General features: G+C 34.3%; 1 long non-coding RNA gene across 1 annotated transcript; it reads left to right on the top strand.

Annotated features, from left to right (window-relative positions):
- The first annotated feature begins 16,775 nt into the window (after nt 1–16,775).
- LOC125874598 (uncharacterized) lies at nt 16,776–18,380 on the top strand. The gene is made up of 3 exons (XR_007447286.1): nt 16,776–16,851; nt 17,015–17,119; nt 18,315–18,380. It is a non-coding gene; the product is annotated as an uncharacterized LOC125874598 (long non-coding RNA).
- The last annotated feature ends 750 nt before the right edge of the window (nt 18,381–19,130 follow it).

Genomic DNA, 19,130 nt, shown 5'->3' with positions numbered 1-19,130 from the left:
AATAAAGTAATATAGTTTCTGTGGGAGATTCTCTAACCGACAACCACCACTATGAGCCTAAGTGGTGATACAACGTCTTGCCCACGCTGCCAGAACTTTCCTATACTTTGCCTTCATATAGAACGCCTTAACTAAGTGGATCCACTAGTCTATGCTAAAAACATCTTAAGGAGTCATCTAAAAAGTATGATCCTTTACTACCCATGATGACTACATGGTTTATGGAGACTTGAGTTAATATAAACTCACATCCCCTTATCGGTGCTCAATACTACTCCCAAAATATACTTAGCTCATATGTTTTTAAAATAAATTTTTTTCGTTTGTTTGAGATAATTACTCAAAACTTAGCTTAAAAAGCTCTCTTGGAATCGATGTTCCCTTTCTTGCTCAAATGTTAAAACATGTTTAAACTCTTTGGGAATACATAGTCCCCATATACTTCTTTGAATAAATTAACTTCAATCTTTACTCTTTACTCCCTAAGCCCTTCCCCAGAAAATTCCCGATTTTTCTTGCTCGTTTTTCAACTCTAAACCCCTTATTTCATCTTAGTTCTTTCCCCAAACACTTAAAATCGATTATACCTTCAATATATAACATATTCAACTTGAAATTACACCTGAAAACATGAATCAAATCTCAAGAAAACTTCAACAACACAACCCACAAGAATTCAAACGAATTTCATCAAGAACTCAAAGGATTTACTTTCAAATCAATATAACTATGCTGAATTGAATCGTGCTTGGTGCGTGGGTGAACTAACCCAATGCTATGCGATCTCACATACCTCGTAGGGATCACCCCTTGACGAAATCCACAAGCTAAACTCGAACGTTCTTGACGATTCTTGATTTCTCCTCTTTTTTCCTCTTTTCTCTTTTCTCCAAGCCCTAACGTGAACTTCAACTTTTCTAAACTGACTAAAATATGACTTTACCCCAATTAAACTCCTAAAAACAAATTAAAACAATTGGGAAGGAATTCCAAAATCCGGATTAGACTTTTCTTATTCAAACAACCCAACTTCCAAAGGGCATATCTCACTCATACGAACTCAGAATCGCGCAAAATTGGCGGCGCTAGAAAGATTATTCCAAGATCTTTCCTACAATATCTGGAAGAACACCTAAATAATAATGATCTAGGAGTTATGGCCATTTGAAGTTGACCAAAACTTAACTTATTCTAACTTAACATAATTTTCCGATTTTCATTGTTTCCAAAAACGACTATTTCCAATTATTAACCCCTTCCTAGTTATATCAATTTGCAAAATGTTACAAAATCTCCCCCTTGGGAACATTCGTACTCGAATGAGATTACTCTTACCAGGCTAAGGGTGTAAAATGTAACATTCAACTCAAACACCCAATCAAGTAATGCAATTACAACATGCTAACTTACAAATAAAAAGCCAAGCAAAGTATTAGTACCTTAATTCGGAACTTCTCTGGATTCCAAGAGATGTGGATATCTCTTCTTCATATCCTTCTCAGCTTCCCAAGTAGTTTCCTGAACAAATTGGTTCCTCCAAAGGACTTTGACTAATGCTACCTCTTTTGTTCTCAACTTGTGAACTTGACGATCTAAAATCTGAACATGAATCTCCTTATAAGACAAGCTATCTTTGATCCCAATATCTTCGGTTGGTATGATCAATGAAGGATCGCCCATGCATTTCTCCAATATGGAGATGTGAAGTACCAGATGAACCACTGCTAACTCTTGTGGTAGCTCCAATTCATAAGCTACTTTGCCAATCCTTTTGGCAATTCGATAAGGTCCAATCTACTGGGGGCTAAGTTTCCCCTTCTTACCAAATCTCATAAAGCCCTTCATGGGTGAAACCTTTAAATACACCTAATAATTTACTAACTCTCTTCTCCTAACATCAGTGTAGGATTTCTGATGGGCTCTGCACCGTCTTCAACCTCTCTTGAATCACTTTCACCTTTTCCATAGCCTGATGTACTAAATCTGGTCCTATCAACCCACCTTTACCAACTTCAAACCATCTAATAAGAGATCTGCATCTCCTCCCATAAAAAAACTTCATAATGAGCCATTTGGATACTAGAGTGGTAATTATTGTTGTAAGCAAACTTGATGAGAGGTAGGTGATCATCCCAATTACCTTTGAAATTGATCACGAACACCCTCAACATATCCTCTAAGGCCTGAATAGTGAGCTCTGATTGGTCATCACTCTGAGGATGAAATGTGGTTCTTAAGTTCACCTTTGAACCTAAGCCTTTTTGGAATGACTTCCAAAACTATGCAGTAAATTGCGCACCTCTGTCTGAAATAATGGAGACAGGAACCCCATGAACTCTTACCACTTCTTGAAGATACAACTTAGCGTAATCTTTTGCTGAATAGGTAGTCTTTACTAGCAAAAAGTGGGCTGATTTTGTCATTCTGTCGACAATCACCCAGATAGAATCATGCTGCCCGAGACCTTGGTAAACCTGTGATGAAATCCATATTAATCATCTCCCACTTCCATTCTGGAAGTTCTATATTCTGAGCTAAACCACCGGGACTTTGATGCTCTACTTTTACTTGTTGGCAATTCGGACACTTGGCAAAAAATTCTACAGTGCCCTTCTTCATGCTACTCCACCAATAGACTTCTCTCAAATCGCAATACATCTTCGTGGAACCTGGATGAGTAGAATATTTGGAGCTATGAGCTTCCTCAATGTTCCTCTCTTGGATTCAATCCACCATTGGTACGCACAATCTACCTTGATATCTTAATACACCATCTCCTCCTTGTTCAAAAGCTAATACTTTTTGCTTATGAACATTTGCCTTCAATTCAAGCAAAATAGGATCTTGGACTTGCTTTTCTTTCACTTACGAAACTAATGAAGATTCAAACCCCATTCATTACCACTACTCCTCTTTCTGTGGAATCCATTAGTCGGACTCTTAAGCATGCAAGTCTATGTACATCTCTCACTAATTCTCTCTTTTCTTCTTCAACATGGGTGGTACTACCCATAGACAACCTGCTTAAGCATCAACAACCACATTAGCCTTACCTGGGTGATAAAGAATACTTATGTCATAATCCTTGAGTAATTCCTACCACCTCATTTGTCTGAGATTAAGCTCTTTCTGAGTAAACACATACTGAAAACTCTTGTGATCAGTGAATATATCAACATGGACACCATATAAATAATGACGCCATATCTTCAAAACAAATACTAAAGCAACCAACTCTAAGTCATGCGTTGGGTAATTCTTCTCATGAATTTTCAACTGTCTGGAGGCATAAACTATAACCTTGCCATTCTGTATTAACACGCAACCCAAAACAACTCTAGATGCATCACAATATACCACAAAACCTTGAGTACCTTCTGGCAAGGTCAAAACTGGGGTAGTAGTCAACCTCTTTTTCAATTCCTGAAAACTTTTCTCATAAGCTTCAGACTATTGAAACTTCACTTTCTTTTGAGTCAACTTGGTCAAAGGGGATGAAATAGATGAGAACCCCTATACGAACCTTTTATAATTCCATCATCGGAAACTATGTGACCCAAGAACACCACAGAGTCAAGCCAAAACTCACATTTAGAGAACTTAGCATATAACTCCTTATCTTTCAAAGTTTGAAGAACTTTTCTAAGATGGCTAGCATGATCTTCCTCATTCCTCGAATAGATTAGAATGTCATCTATGAAAATTATAACACACATATCCAAATAAGGCTTGAATACTCTATTCGTAAGGTCCATGAACGTTGCAGGTGCATTGGTTAAACTAAACAACATGACCAGAAACTCATAATGACCATAACGGGTCCTGAATGTTGTCTTGGGTATATCACACTCCCTTACTTCAATTGATGGTAGCCAAATCTGAGGTCTATCTTAGAAAAACAAGAAGCACCCTGAAGCTGATAGAAAAGATCATCAATTCTCGGAAGAGAATAGTTATTCTTGATGGTAACCTTGTTCAATTGGCGGTAATCTATTCACATCCTAAGGGAACCATCTTTCTTTATCACAAATAAGACCGGAGCGCCCTAAGGTGAGACATTTAGTCAAATGAAACCCTTATTTAGCAGATCTTTCAACAGTTCTTTAAGCTCTTTCAACTCTGCTGGTGCCATTCTACATGGCAGAATAGAGAGCGGATGAGTATCGGGAATAATATGTCTATCTCTCTCTCATGAGGGACTTCGGGTAGATCATCTGGAGAGACTTCTTGAAACTCTTTTACTATAGCAACTGACTGAATATGATGTATCTCAACACTAGTGTCATTAACTCGGACTAAGTGATAGACACACCCGTGTAAACTAACTTTCTCACCTTAAGGTATGAAATAAAATGACCCTTAGGCACTGCTGAACTACTTTTCCACTCTAAGACTGGCTCATTAGGAATTTGGAACTTAACAACTCGAGTTCTACAATCAATGGAAACATAACATGCATGAAGCTAGTCCATACCTAGAATGACATCAAAATCTATCATGTTTAACTCAATTAAATCAACCATAGTGTCTTTGTGATTGATGAAAATGACACAATCACGATAAACTCGCTCAACTAGAATAGACTCCCCAATAGGTGTAGAAACACAAACGGGTTCACAGTGTTTCGTAGGAATAACATCAAACTTATTTGCAACATAAGGGGTTACAAAAGATAAACTTGCTCCTGGGTCTAGCAATACAAACATCAGAAATAAAGATTTTGATCATACTAGTGACAACATATGGAGAGTTCTCTTGCTCTTGACGACTAATAATGCATAAATGCGGTTTGTTCCTCCGCCACTACCAGAAATAGCTCCTCTAGGTGCAGACCTGTCTGGTGGAGCAACTGATAAAGATTGGGCCCTATTGCCCTGACTCCCATTACCTTGCCAGTTCTTGGGATACTTTTTCATGAAATGACATTCTCGTCGACACTTGAAACAACCTGACTGGCCATCACGACTGTCACGCCCCTAGCCTACACCCTGGGCGGGACTGGCACTCGAAGACCGTTGCTAGCCCTAGCGAACCCTTGACTTGGCTTACTTAACTCAACGGAAGACAATATTCATATCTATAATGGTCAATGAACTTAACTGAACTGAAAAATAAAATAACTGAGAATGTTTTAAAGATTAAACATTCAACTTTGCCAAAAGTGGCAACCCTAGTCTTAATAATAAGAAATGATAATGAAAAAACTCAAATGACTAACATCTGACTGTCTATGAAGCCTCTAAACAATTGAGATGGATGTTGGGACAAACCCCACAACATCCTAATGAACTAACAAGAAAGCAATGAAAATAGATCCTCTGGAATGCAAAGAGGCTCATCGACTGACTTTGAACTGCTCACTGGATCAACGGTGCGTTGGGATGCCGCTCCTAGTTACCTGTGTCTGTATCATAATACGATGCAGGCTAACTGGCATCAGTACATTGAATGTAAGAGTATGTGAGTTGGAATGCTAAAACAACATAGGATGGAAAGAGAATCTGAAAGAAACACTTACCTTGGCTCTTCTCAACTCATGAATACTTAACTGAACTCATTTCAATATAAAGCAGTTTAAAACAAGTGCAATATAAAGAAAAGTTGTTTAAAAAAACATGATGTCAAGTCTGTGTATATACAAGGATATAACATGACTCTGAAATGTATGTAAAAATACAACAAACTGATGTATATAAAAATACAATAACTTCTGTGGGAGTTTCTCTAATCGAAAACCATCACATTAGAGCTATAGTGATGATACAACGATCTACCTCACGCTGCCAGCGCATCCTACACCCGGCCAAAGGTATAGGACATGAACTACTACGTGGATCCACTAGTCTATTGTGAAAAGGGTTCATCTAAAAAGTATGACCCTTTTCTACCTATGGTGGCTTCATGGTTTTGTAGAGACGTGAGTTATCTGAACTCATGCTCGCCCCCAATTCGGTGCTCAATACTACTCCCAAAATATACTAGCTCTTATGTTTTAAAAACATACTTCTTCTGTGATTTGAGATTAGTGCTCAAAAACTTTGCTGAAAGGCTATCTTGGAAATCAAAGTTTCCCCTCTTGCTTCATTTAGAAAGCGATTACTTTTTCTGAAAACTAGCCCGAAGGCTCTTTGGAAATCTCAGTTTCCGTTCTTATTTAAATGTGAAATCATTTTAAATCTCTTTGGGAATACTTAGTCCCCATATACTTTTGCAGAAATGAACTTCAACTTTACTCTTTACTGAACTCAAAACTTAAGTCTTAAAACAAAGTTAAAACGTTTGCAAATGACTTTTGGAAAACTCTTAAGAACTTCTCTTGACTTGACTCTTACTTCTCTTGACTTAGATCTTAACTTTCCTTGAATTGGATTATGAATTCAAGGTTCATGATTTCATGTTGTTTAGATGTACCTTAGAGTGTTGGAATCAACTAGAAAACACAGGTACATTGCTAAGCAACAAGTATGAAAAGGTGGGGAACGAATGGAGAGAACTGGCGTCCCTGACGCTCTGAGAGGCGGGGGGCTCCAGCCCTCAAACTTCAGAGGACCTGCTGGGCACACTGACTGGCACGTCGCCCCAAGGGGTAAACTTTAGAGCCCCTTTTAGGGTGCGCTGGCTGGTGCGACGCCCCACCCCCTTCCCCAAGTGTTTGACTACTTTTCTTCTTCGTTTTTCAACTCTAAACCCTTTTAACTTTAATGGTTCTTTTCCCAAACACTTAGGATCATTTATATTCTAAATATATGGTAGATTCAAACCGAAATTTCACCCGAAAACATGAATCAAATTGGAAGAACCATCAACAACGCAACCCATAAGAAATTCAAACGAAACTTCAACAATGTTCATCAAGAACTCAATTTCTAAACTTTCAATGACTTTAATTCACTGAATTAAATTATAGTTGGCGCGTGGGTGAACTGACCCAACACTATGTGATCGCACATACCTTGTAGGGATCACCCCTGATGAAATCCACACGCAAAGCTCGAACGTTTCTTGGCAATTCTTGATTTCTTTTCTCTTTTCTCCTCCTTTCTCTTTTCTCCAAGCCCTAGCGTGAACTCTAACTTTTCTAAACTGACCAAAAATCTTGTTTTACCCAAATTAACTCCTAAAAATGAATTAGAATAATTAGGTAATGAAAATACTAATTTACCCTTCCAAAACCCGGATTAGACTTTCCTTAATCCAATAAGCCAACTTCCAAAGGGCATAACTTACTCATACAAACTCTGAATCGTGCAAACTCGGTGGCATTGGAAAGATAATTCCAAGAGATTTCCAACCATATCTGGAACTGCACCTAACTCATCTTGAGCTAGGAGTTATGGTCGTTTGAATTTGACCAAAAACTCACTTTAACTTAAAATTCCTTATACTTTCCAAAAATGACTATTTCCAGATTTTAAACTTCTTTCTAGTTCCGAGATGTTACAACGATGCTTACCTAGGTGGGTTCTACCACACCTAGCACATGCAGGAGCCCAATTACCTCATTTTGCCATACTACCTTGAGACTGTGCAAGTCTGGATCTGAAATTCTGCGAATTCTGACCATTATACTCACCTTTGTTTCTGGGTGCAGGTGCACTAGCAGATGATGGAGCAGGTCCCTTTTGCTTTTGCTGAAAGGACGAATGGTTCACATTACTTTTCTACTGCCCAGATTCATTCCCTGTCTTAGCTTTCTTATTTCTGAATTCCTCCCTATCCCTCAGCTTCTCTTCCTCAACCTGCTGCACATATATCATTAATCTCGATATATCCATATCCCCAATTAGCATCGTTGCCCTGTCCTCTTTGCTTGATAGATGGGACAACCTAGCCACAACCATCTCCGAAGCATAATAGGATAGCTGGGTGAACTTTAATCCATACTCATGAACACTCAAGGAATCCAGTAACAAATTCTCATACCTTAGCCTCTTTCAATTCTTGGGGGAAGAAACGCCCTAAGAAATCCTCCTCAAAACATGCCTAACTCGCAGGTGGTGCATCCTCAACTCTACCCTCTTTCCACTGGTCAAACCAAGTCCTAGCAACATTCTTTAGTTGATATGCAGCTAGTTCAACTCGCTCAGTATCGGTAACATGCATAACCTCAAATACCTTTTTCAGTTCCTCAATAAAGTTTTATGGTTCCTCGGTAGTGCTTGAACCCGTGAAACTCGGAGGATTCATTCTCAAGAACTCTCGGATCCTCGAAGTATCAGTCACTTCTTATCTAGCTCCTCTCTGTTGCCCAACCTGATTAGTCACAGCTTTACTTGACATCCTTATTCCTTCCATTAATTCAGCATTAGTGACTTCCCCTTGAGGTTGCACTTTAGGTGCATTTGGTAACTCTTGCTCTTCAACATTACGCATAGCAGGATGAAACTCTGACAGCTCTTCGTGGAGGCATGATTAACTGAAAAACACGCGCAAGCACGAATTAGAAAGAAACTTTTTAGAGATCAAACTCTAATGCATGAAATGAGTGTGAAAGAAGTGAGAAAATTTTCGTAAGTGTCGCAGCCTCCTAAATATAGATATGACGCGCTTCACACCGATAACCAGGACTCTACATACACAACTTTATAGACTCTCTAGGACTCTTGAACTCTGGGCTCTGATACCAAGTTTGTAATGTCCCATGCCTACACTCCGGACGTGGCTGACACTCGAGAACCATTGCTGGCCCTAAGCGAACCCTTGGCCTGACTTACTTACTCAGCAGAAGACTCTAAGCATTAATACAATGATCAAATGCACTTACTCAATAGTTTAATAATATAACTTAGAATGTTTAAAAGTCAACATTCAACTTGGCCAAAATGGCAACTCAAGTCTTAACATATGAAATGATAATGTAAAGACAACTGAACTACTAACTGTCTCATTGTCTATGAAGCCTCTAAAACAAAGAGGGATGTCGGGACAATACCCCCCATCATCCTAACAATGAAATACTGAAAACAATGTAAAAGGAGTCCTCCGGAATGCAATGAGGCTCACCAACTGACTCTGAGTGCTCAACTGGATCAACGAGGCGCTGGGTGAGATCCTGGTTACCTGCGTCTGCATCATAAGAAGATGCAAGCCAACTGACATCAGTACATTTAATATACGAGTATGCGAGTTAGAATGCTAAACACAACATAGGCTTGAAAAGAATCTGAAGGGAACGCTTACCTTTGCTTTACTCAACTCCTGAATAACTTAACTCATTATAAAGCAATAAAGCATATGCAATATATAGAAAACTTGTAAAACAGTGGAAACAAACTTAGTTCGTTTAAGAAAATGCAATAACAAACTCAAATTTACTCATATAGTAAAGTAATATAGTTTTTGTGGGAGATTATCTAACCGACAACCACTACTATGAGCCTAAGTGGTGATACAACGTCTTGCCCACACTGCGAGAACTTTCCTATACTTTGCCGTCATATAGAACGCCTTAACTAAGTGGATCCACTAGTCTATGCTAAAAACATCTTAAGGAGTTATCTAAAAAGTATGATCATTTACTACCATTGATGGCTACATGATTTATGGAGACTTGAGTTAATATGAACTCGCATCCCCATATAGGTACTCAATACTACTCCCAAAATATACTTAGCTCATATGTTTTTAAAAGAGACTTTTTTCTCTGGTTTGAGATAATTAGTCAAAACTTAGCTTAAAAGCTCTCTTGGTATCGATGTTCCCTTTTTTGCTCAAATGTGAAAACATGTTTAAACTCTTTGGGAATACATAGTCCCCATATACTTCTTTGAATAATGAACTTCAATCCTTACTCAACTTGAACTTTAAGGCTTAAAACAAAGTTAAAACGTTTGTAAAAGACTTTTGAAAACTTTATAAACTTCTCTTTGACTTGCTTCTTAACTTCTAGACTTGACTCTTAACTTTTCTTGAATTGAATTATGGATTCAAGGTATTTCCTGATGTTTAAATGTACCTAAGAGTGTTGGAATCAACTAGAAAACATAGGTACATTGCTAAGGAACTAGTACGGAAAGTTGGAAAAGAAATGAAAAGAGCTGGCGTCCCTGGTGCTCTAAGAGGCGCAGGGAGCCAGAGCACACACTTCAGAGCTGAAGTTGTAGCGCTCTGGCTGGCGCATCGCCCTGGAGCCCAACTTCAGACTCTGAAGTGGGGCGCTCTAAGAGGCGCGGCTTTCCAAGTCTCTACCCAGAAAATTCCTTATTTTTCCTGCTCGTTTTTCAACTCTAAACCCCCTATAATATCTTAGTTCTTTTACCAAACACTTAAAATCGATTATACCTTCAATATATACCAGATTCAACTCAAAATTACACCCAAAAACATGAATCAAATCTCAAGAAAACTTCAACAACACAGCCCACAAGAATTCAAACGAATTTCATCAAGAACTCAAAGGATTTGCTTTCAAATCAATATAACTATGCTGAATTGAATCATGCTTGGTGCGTGGGTGAACTAACCCAATGCTATGCAATCTCACATACCTCGTAGGGATCACTCCTTGACGAAATCCACAAGCTAAACTCGAACGTTCTTGACGATTCTTGATTTCTCTTCTCCTTTTCCCTCTTTTCTCTTTTCTCCAAGCCCTAGCGTGAACTTCAACTTTTCTAAACTGACTAAAATCTGACTTTACCCCAATTAAACTCCTAAAAACGAATTAAAACAATTGGTAAGGAAAAGACTAAAATACCCTTCCAAAATCCGGATTAGACTTTCCTTAATCAAACAGACCAACTTCCAAAGGGCATATCTCACTCATACGAACTAGGAATCGTACAAACTCGGCGGCGTTGGAAAGATTATTCCAAGATCTTTCCTGCCATATCTGGAAGTACACCTAACTCATACTGAGCTAGGAGTTATGGCTTTTTGAAGTTGACCAAAACTCAACTTATTCTAACTAACAAAATTTCCATATTTTCATTCTTTCCAAAAACGACTATTTCCAATTATTAACCCCTTCCTAGTTATTTCAATTTGTGAGATGTTACAATGAAATTCCTTCTATTCCATCAACCCCAAAATGTGGGAATTGGTTTATGAGAGTTGTTGGTTTGAGATTCAGATTTTTTTTTTTTGGATTTGAGGCCCTAAGTTGTAAATTTGTGAAATTTTTGTATATATGTTGACTTTGGTCAACATTTTTGGTTTGGATGCTCGGATTGGTAAGGACGAAAAGTGTTTGTTGAATATAATGTCTTTGTGAAATTAGGTGATATGTGCTATTTAAAATTGTGTACTAATATTGTGATCTGTTGAGATATTTTAATGGTGGTTTATTGGCATTAATGGGGAAAAGAAATCTATGGTGGATGTAACATTGACAAAAAAAAAATACAATTAAGAGTTACGAATGATGGGAACTTCGAGAAAAAATTGAATTATGATTTTTAAGGGCTTGAAGAGCCTAGTCGCGACTATAGATAATGACGACCATGAAGAATAAAAAAATTAAGGAGAATGAAAATGGTATTAATGGAGGTTGTGGGTTGAGGGAGGTGGAGGAAAGATGAGAGAAATATCTATTTTATTTTATTTTTGTAAATAGAAAAATATTATTTTTATCTTTTTAGTTTTTAATTTAAAAATAGTTACAAAATAGTTATGACATGACATTATTAATCAGATGTGAATATGACATGTCATTTATATAATGGAGAGTGAGCTACACACATGGTTGAAGGGGTTTAAAAGTCTCATTTCAATTGGGTTTAAGGGTTCAATTGACAAAGAGTCAAGTAAAAGTGTTCAGAAAACAAACTCATACAAGTACAAGAGTCTATTAGACTATTTTGCCTTAAAAGTAATATACATGAGTTGAAAATTGGAGCTCAAGCATTAAAAATTAGCAGGGTTGAAAGTTGGAGTTTATGTATTAAAGTAAACACGAGTTGAAAAATTGATTTTGTTTTTAAAGATGAAGTAGCAGGATTGTTGAGAATATAGTTTGAAATTTTTCTCCACATATAGTTTGACAGAAATCTTCACATAAAACTATATTAAAAGAACTTAATATTATTAAGTATATGTTTTGGCCAATTGACCTACATATTTAAAAACTAATAAAAAAACATTGTTGATACTATTTTTTTTTGTATTCTTAATATGAGAAGGTGAGTTTCAATTTATAGTTTTTCAAACTTTTTCGCTAAAGAAAACAATACTCAAATTTGAAAAAAATTATATTTTTTCCTTTTAGAGAACAAAAGATAAATAAAATTCAAATACGATAAAAAATCACGTGTGTACCATAGTCATACTTTTCCAATATGTACAATAAGGACAATGTTCATTGCAGACGTTGTACAAATTGCCGTTTCATTTGTCGAATTTAAATATCAATAAATGTGAGGACTCCATTAATTGCATTTGGGAGAAATCACTTATTGTTATTTTTTCTCTATCTCAATTTAGTAACTTAGTTTGACTCGGCATAATGTTTAATGTCTCAATTTATATATGCTTAGTTTGACTCGGTATAAAGTTTAAGAATAGTGAGATAATTTTTAAAACTTATAATTTAAAATAAGTCATAAATGTTTGTGTGATTATTACTCATTTTATTAATGATAAAAAGAGTATATTAAAATTAAAATCTTACTAAATGTAGAAATACATGTCTTTTGTTTATAGATGGATTAATAACTTAGAAGTTAAGACACATATATACAAATTCTTATATAGTTTTATGATTGTATGGAAGGATCTATCGTTTTACCCGAGCAAGGGGCCTGTCAAGATTTAATACGTATTTTTATTGAGCCCATGTGTCTAGCAGTTCTAACTGGGTATAGGCGCCCTTTTTCAACTCCTTAACGGACTTAGAACCACGGCTGGCTAGATGAAGTCACAAAGACAAAGCCAATAAAAATAGTATCGAATCTGACTGTACCACCATCTTGGAACCAAATCAAGAAACCACATATAAAGTTATGTATATTTTGATAAAGTCTAGATCTTTCATAGTGAATATAAAAGAGAAGTTAGTTATCCGACATGGATATGAATCTTTTAGTCGGACATAGTCACGACTTAGATCGGAGAAATACTTAAAGAAGAAGTCAGAAAAAGAAAAATATTACCTTGTAGAGATGGCCGACTGCAAGGCCTATGAGCAAACTATAAAAATTTTATTAAATTTCGGCCAGTATCCGGTGTACTGAAAACTTTACAAGTTGAGAGAGATTTACAATTGAAGAGTGAAAGTAGAGAGAGGGGTTCCTAAATATGGTATCAGAGCCTAGGAACCTTCATGGTAAATATGAGATTGATGTGAAGTATATGACATAGATATGTTTTTTAAAACATGGATCTAGGAGAAGTAAGTACTAAAAGTACTAGATTGGAAGAGGTAGATTTACCTCAGAGCCTTGATTTGTTAAACAAATGGACTATTCCTAAAGTTGATATTAAAACTATTTATGATTATGGCTGGTTTGATAGAATATCTCATAAACAGTTAATAAAAGCTACCGAGCAATCTTTGACGTTAAATTCGTCTGAACAAACTATTTGTTTATTAAATAAATGAGATATCGATTTATATAAAAATCAGTATAATTTCTTGCATATTGGCATGGTTCAAATTGCTTTTAAACCATTAACTCTTAAAGGGTTACTTGAGACATTTTTAGCTGCTCTACGTGATACTAGAAAATTTTTAGACAATCTTTGATGGGTTTGATTGGGTCCACTGTGACATATGGTCTTGTATATTTTAATACTCAGCCAAATTTGTAATTATCTTTAACTGATGTTAATATTCTTGATGCTTTAACATTAAATGTTAAAACGCATGGTTATAATTATGCACTTGGATCTGAATTAATATGTTTATCATATAGAATTTATTTTAAATTGCTTTCTACGTTAAACTCGAAATGTAAGTTATATGATGCATCTGATCAGACTATTTTGGTGGAAACTAATTTTGTTAAATCTAAGGTCACTACTATGACCTATAAAATGGGAGGAAATTGATTTTCCAACAACTTGGACACTGGATACTATTTTATCCCCAAGTCAGATAACATATGCTGTCACTAATTTTGAGTATTATCATATTACACAAAAATCCTGATGGTAGGATTTGCATTTAGTTTGATGATAAAAGTGTTCCATATAGTAGACATTCATTTTCTGATAGAAGATTGTCTGCTATTCAACATATTTCACCAATTGAACTTGTGTATGGTCCAGCTCGTAATCGTGCTGCTTCTTTACATACCATACCTTCTACTATTTATTGTCATATTATATCTGTTGATCTAAATAATAAACTTGTTAATAAAAAAAAATTGATCCTCGAAAGAATATTGGTCAAGCTAATGATAATTCTTCATATATTTTTGATAAGGATATTCCTTCTGTATCTAAAATGGATTTTGATCCTAATAAAACTTAATCATGAATGTACACCAAATAGATTTTAGTCCAGGTTCACTGGCATGAAAGTATATTCAGAAAGAGTTTTTGTGTAATAAATGGAACCGGTTTAAAATCTGGTTTTTTGACACTTATAGTGCTAGTGATTTGAATAATATTTCTCAAGAATTTTATGAAACTTGTGCTTTACATAATCAAATTATATATTTTGTACCCTGGTTCATAACCATTTATTTACCTTTATACATCAACGTTCTTGAACGATCTTATAAAGATGGAACTGGTAATATTATTAAGGCTATCTATCCACCACAGTCATCTTTTATTTTACCTAATAATACATGTATCACTTTTACTGCCTTTAAAAAATTTATTGAAGAAGATGTTGCGGCAGTCAGCATCAATGAAATAAATAGTTTAATTTCTCAAAATAATTATTTGGGTCTTTATGTTAAAGATTTATGTGAACATATTAGTTCTCTTGACAAAAAATTGGATGAATTAACTGCTTTAGTAATCCAAATAAAAAATGATATAAAGACTTTTGATATTGCCTCTACTTCTAAAAGTAATTCAGAAGTTCATTGTTTCTACTCATGTGCAAAGGCCCACTGATATTCAAGATTTTAAATTTAAATCATTAAATGATTTGGAAGAACTTCTTGATAAAAAATTCTCAGGATTAAATGCAAAGCCTATTGATTTGTCAGACAATTTTACGAATGAAATGGAAAATACTTTTGATTTTAAAAATCATGTTTCTTCAAAATTTAATAAATTTCGTGGATATCCTATAAAGAATAGTAATACTAAGTATGGCCATAAACCAAGCATGCATACCTATTATTATCCCAGACCAACTCCTCAAGATGTGTTAATAGAGGAACAGGATTGGAATCAGACTAATACCTCTTATAGTGGGTTTGAAATTTACGAATGGAATCTTGATGGTTTGACTGATAGACAACTAACTATTCTTTTTCATAGAATGCTTGTGTATGGAACTATTTGTAAAAGTGTTAAAAATACAAATAGAAATATTTGCAAAATGATTATTGCAGGTTTTACTGGCCAACTCAGAGGTTGGTGGGATAATTATATGAGTATTGAGCAAAAATCAGCGGTGATAAATGCTATTGCTGATAATGAAGGTGTTGATAACTTAGGCATGACTCTAGTAAAAAATAGAGAAGACGTTGTTTATACTTTAGTTTTGACCATTTTAGAACACTTTAATGGTAGATTTACCAATTAATATGAGATTGTTCGTACCTTATTAAATGGTCTACGCTGTAGAACCTTAGGTGAATTTAGATGGTATAAAGATACTTACATGAGTAGGGTGATGGAATTGCCCGAAAATAAGTATGAACATTGGAAAGCTAAGTTTATAGATGGACTTCCCCCTTTATTTGCCGAAAGAGTTAGAAAAGCTCTGAGAAATAATCATGGTGAAATTCCTTATAAGGATTATACTTATGGTAAGCTGATAGGAGTTTGCCCTCAAGAAGGATTAAATTTGTGCAATGAATTAAAATTATCTAGGCAACTTAAAGATGGATAAGCTTAAAGAAAAATCTCAGTTAGGAGACTTTTGTATCCAGTTCGATTTACCGAATACTTTTTTTTTTATGAATAAATATGTTTATGTTGAATTCTTTAAAAAAATCATGTTATAATAATTTTTGAACTGATATATAATTTTATTTGCATATAATATAATTTAATTTTTTAATCAAAATATAAATATTTAAAATATTTTATTTTTTTATGAAATGACAATTTTATAATATTTAATTGATATAAATGTTTAATTTCATTTGTATATTCATATATTGAAAACAACCGGTCTTAAATTTCTAATTATTCAAATGTGTATTTAGATTTCGACATCTAGATCTTAATACAGATTTTAAAATTCAGATTTTTATTCACATGCATATGTCTGAATCTTAATGAAAAGTTGGAAACAAATAAGGCCTTGAAAAAATGAAAAAAAAATGTAATTAATTTTTTTTGATGAAATATTTATTTATTTGTTTATTTTAACTAAATGATGGATAATTGATTTTTTCATTGGTGGATAAAAAATGTTAGTACCTGGAGAAATCATGTCAATTAAGATAGAAAAGATATTATTCAGAGGGAGGTCAAAGTACCAGGATATTATGATCTTTCAGGTACTACTTTACCATTATTGTAATTATGTAATATTAATTAATTATTCATCAATTAATTAATATTATTGTGTCAGTCATTAACTTATGGAAAAGTGATAGTTCTGGATGGGATAATTCAACATACAGAGAGAGATGTATGTTCTTATGTTGAAATGATAGTCCATCTCCCACTTGCTTCTATTCCTAACCCAAAAAAGGTAACTTTACAGAGAGAGATGTATGTTCTTATGTTGAAATGATAGTCCATCTCCCACTTGCTTCTATTCCTAACCCAAAAAAGGTAACTTTTTTTTATTATTATTATTTCTCACTCGATATCTGATATCTATGTTGGAGTTTGTCTAAATTTAAATTCGTGCACTAGATCAACTTTATAAATTCTTCCTGTCGTCTATACATAGATTTTTAACATATCTTTAAAAAATTTTGTTGATATTTTTTAGGTTCTGATTGTTGGAGGAGGAATGGGATTTACTTTGAGAGAAGTTTTACGTTATCCATCTGTTGAAAGAGTTGATTTGGTCGAAATTGATGACATGGTGGTTAATGTAAGTATTTATTTTAGAGTAAATTTTAGGTTAAGTAAACATAAAAATCATATTTGTATGCTATGACTATAGTTTGCATAATTGTGCTCTATAACAAACTTTGTGTTTGTTATGACTATTAATCTATATATTTCGGTATACATATACATAAAAAGTTGTATTTGTATATTTCATTATACTTATACATAAAAAAATCTATATATGTATATGTAACTATTTTTGTATATATGTTTTTTTGTTGTGATTTTCAGTCGTATATGTGTATGTGTATTTTATGTATTTAAATATAAATTAGTATATGTATATGTAATTGTATTTTTGTATACAGATAGATTTGTATACAAATCTCTCTCTCGCATTATACAAACACAAATTATACATTGTATTTTGTATAATCTGTGTTTGTATAAAGCGAGAAAGAGAGAAAGACAAAAGAGAACTCGGCAGAGGAAGATTTGTATTGTATAATTATAAGTGTATAAGATGAAGATATATGTATTTGCATGTGTATATACATTTTTCTCTCGCTTTATACAAACACAAACGCGGTTTATAAATTTGTGTTTGTATAAAGTGAGAGAGGCGAGGGAGAGTGGTGAACGAGATCTGGGAGTGGCGAGAGAGATTCACTGGGGAGAGAGGCGAGTGACAAACTGTTTGCTACGGATTAGAATTAAATGAAACTGTGGTTATGACATTTAATTTGAATTAATAATTTGCTATTTTATACAATTTCCCCTTTATTTTATTATTTTGGACACTTTATTTTTGGCCAAAAATAGTGAATTATGGGACTGAAAACTTAAAAACTATTAACAACAAAGGTCTAATATAATGTTATGGATTGTACTTTTGCGTGGTTACTCTTGTTGATTCATTATTTTGTTTCTAATTATTATTTTGAAAAATTACATAAATACACCGTTTAAAATATTATAATATTTTTAAAAAAATTATTATTTAAAAAAATTATAAAATCCCTTTTCTGATGTCCCCTTTGGAATATATCTTGTCCCTCTCGGATACATCCCTTTCATTAAATAATGTATCAACCATTTAAGGAATATATGTGAGAGTAATGAAAAATCTGTGATTTTCATAATTGGGAAAACTTTCAAAATAATATGTAATTAGTCTTTGAATATATGAAATTTCTGTACTTTATTTATACTTATTATTTTTCAATTAAATGTAGGCTTCAAGGAAATATTTTCCTGACATAGCTAAGGGATACGAGGATCCACGTGCAACCATTTATGTATAGATGATTAAATATAGCCACTCACATAATTTAATTAGAATTAATTAATAATATTTAGGATGAACAATATATATTAACTTTTGGATACATTTTCAATGTTGTAGGAAATGCATTTGTGAGGAACACTGCTCCAGGAACATATGATGCAATTATAGTGGATTCTTCTGATCCTATTGGTAACTAAGAAGTAATATTTTGCATATAATTAAATTAGAAATGGAGGGCTATGCTTTACACGTATTTTGTGTTGGTCTTTAATTTTTGCGCGAATTGAAAAAATATATAAAATGTGTGGATGTAGGACCATCAAAAATTTTCTTTGAAAAGCCCTTCTTTGAGGCAGTTTCAAAAGCCTTAAGGCCAGGAGGAGTTTACTCAACTCAAGGTGAAAGTGCATGGATTTTCTTGGATATTATTCAAAAACTTGTTGAAGATTGCAACATATTCTTCAAAGGCTCTGTCAACTATGGATGGACTAATGTTCCTTCCTTCCTAAGGCAATATTCTCTCCTTCCCTATTATTATTATGTTTATTATTATTGAATTGTGTGATCAACTATGCATGTCCACATTCAAAAAATGAATGTAGTGAAAAGAGGATGCTTAAATGGATGTGTGGGTGTATTAGGAAAGATATGATTAGAAATGAAGTTATACGATACAAGGTGAGAATGACCTCTGTGATGAATAAGATGAGAAAAACGAGGCTGAAATGGTTCAAACATGTGAAGAGGTGCGCCATAAGGAGGT

Source organism: Solanum stenotomum, chromosome 8 (assembly GCF_019186545.1).
Source record: "Solanum stenotomum isolate F172 chromosome 8, ASM1918654v1, whole genome shotgun sequence".
In the NCBI taxonomy this organism is placed as follows: domain Eukaryota; kingdom Viridiplantae; phylum Streptophyta; class Magnoliopsida; order Solanales; family Solanaceae; genus Solanum; species Solanum stenotomum.
The sequence above is the reverse complement of the archived record's forward strand: the minus strand, read 5'-3'. Positions and strand labels throughout refer to the sequence as shown.